General features: G+C 37.9%; 1 non-coding gene across 1 annotated transcript; it reads left to right on the top strand.

Moving 5' to 3' along the window:
* Positions 1 to 386: 386 nt before the first annotated feature.
* On the top strand, positions 387 to 493 carry LOC127117086 (small nucleolar RNA R71). Its single transcript, XR_007801847.1, has one exon. It is a non-coding gene; the product is annotated as a small nucleolar RNA R71 (small nucleolar RNA).
* The last annotated feature ends 1,531 nt before the right edge of the window (positions 494 to 2,024 follow it).

The following is a 2,024-nucleotide window of genomic DNA, read 5'->3' as shown; positions in this document are numbered from 1 at the left end:
CTTGCTCTGCTTGGATTCCTGTTAGGAGTTGACAATCTGCAGGAGTATGACCTTGGATTCCACAGACTTCGCAACTCTGAGTTATAGCAACCACGGCGGCTGGAGGTGATACATTTAAACTTTCAATTTTCTGGACCAGAGCATCCACTTTTGCATTAACATGATCAAGGCTACTTATTTCGTACATGCCAGTTTTCGTTTGAGGTTTTTCTACCATTGTTCGTTCGCTTCCCCACTGATAGTGGTTTTGAGCCATGCTTTCGATAAGTTGGTAAGCATCAGCATAAGGTTTGTTCATTAGTGCACCACCTGCAGCGGCGTCTATTGTTAAACTCGTGTTGTACAAGAGACCATTATAGAATGTATGAATTACTAACCAGTCCTCTAAACCATGGTGTGGGCAAAGTCTCATCATGTCTTTGTATCTTTCCCATGCATCAAAAAGAGACTCGTTATCTTTCTGTTTAAATCCATTTATCTGGGCTCTTAACATAGCTATTTTGCTTGGCGGAAAATATCGGGCAATAAAAACTTTCTTCAACTCGTTCCATGTGGTGACTGAGTTGGAAGGGAGAGACTGGAGCCATCTTCTAGCGCTATCTCTTAACGAGAAAGGAAAAAGACGAAGTCGAATTGCCTCTGAAGTGACACCTTTAGCTTTAACAGTATCAGCGTATTGGACAAATATGGATAAATGAAGGTTTGGATCCTCGGTAGGATTTCCAGAGAATTGGTTCTGTTGTACTGCCTGCAACAGCGAAGGTTTAAGTTCAAAGTTGTTTGCTTCGATTGCGGGTGGAGCAATACTCGAATGCGGCTCATCTTGCGATGGAGCGGCGTAATCTCTAAGAGCACGAGCTGGTTCTGCCATCTCGGGTATCGGTGAAGGAAGAAGATTTTTGAGATCAGGAAGTTCGACAAGAGGGAGATTGTTTGCAGCACGATATTCCCGAATTCGTCATAAGACTCGGAGATATAGTTCGATATCGTTGATTTGTAAGTAGAACGGCTCGCCTTGTGAGCGAGTATGTGGCATACAAATCAACAAAAGAAAGAAAAGAAAGAAAAGAAAAAGAAAGGCCTTAGTCTCTACAGCGTAACAGAAGAGTTACGATATCGACTAAATAAAAGTCCCCGGCAACGGCGCCAAAAACTTGATCGCGACTTTATGAGTCGAATTTGGGGTACAAACTGCAAGTGCACAGTTCTATCGCGTAGTTTTAAAAGATATCGATCCCACAGGGACTTATGAATCGATATACCGTTTTCTAAGGTTACTTCGTAAAGCTAAGGCGAATGATACTTGGATTGGGGAAAAGCTAAAAACTAAACTAAGATCTAGATTAAATTATCAATAAAGCGGATATCGGTATGCAGTTCGTCGTAATTAGGGAATCAATTCTTTGTTGGTTTCTTGGTTTTAAAATAAATCATTTCAGTTGACACTATTGATTAAAAGTTTTATCTCAAACTCTCGCTCTGTTGAATAAACTATGATTTTATATTAACGTAGCTGTCACTTATTAGTTAAGTCAAAAACCACTTTTTGAAAACAATATGATCCGTAGAAACTCTTTTTAAGAAAAATACTAATCGTTTAAACACCCTTATCTCAAACTCTCGCTCTGTTGACTTAGGTTATACAATTAAATTCAAATGCTTAACTCTCGTCCTCACATTCAACCTTTAAAAATAATTTTTGAAAAAGATTAGAATTTAATTAACTCTAAAAATTGCTCTCGCCCTGATCTAGAATTAATGTCCAATTTACACTGTCCAGTCAAAACCTCAAACTCTCGTTCTATTGATTTTTACTTCTTTATGTCTTTTACTTTCGTACAAAAACCTTGTTATTAAACCTGTAAATTGAGACCATAAAAAGAATGATTTTAATTTTAAACTTAATTAAACCGACTTAGTTTTGATTCCTTCATTCCTTCATTCCGCTTACTCTACATACCGACACCTAAATAAATTAGCCAGACATGGTAAACAGATCTAAATAACTATCATGCATAAACAGA

Source organism: Lathyrus oleraceus, chromosome 1, assembly GCF_024323335.1.
Source record: "Lathyrus oleraceus cultivar Zhongwan6 chromosome 1, CAAS_Psat_ZW6_1.0, whole genome shotgun sequence".
Classification (NCBI taxonomy): Eukaryota; Viridiplantae; Streptophyta; class Magnoliopsida; order Fabales; family Fabaceae; genus Lathyrus; species Lathyrus oleraceus.
The sequence above is the reverse complement of the archived record's forward strand: the minus strand, read 5'-3'. Positions and strand labels throughout refer to the sequence as shown.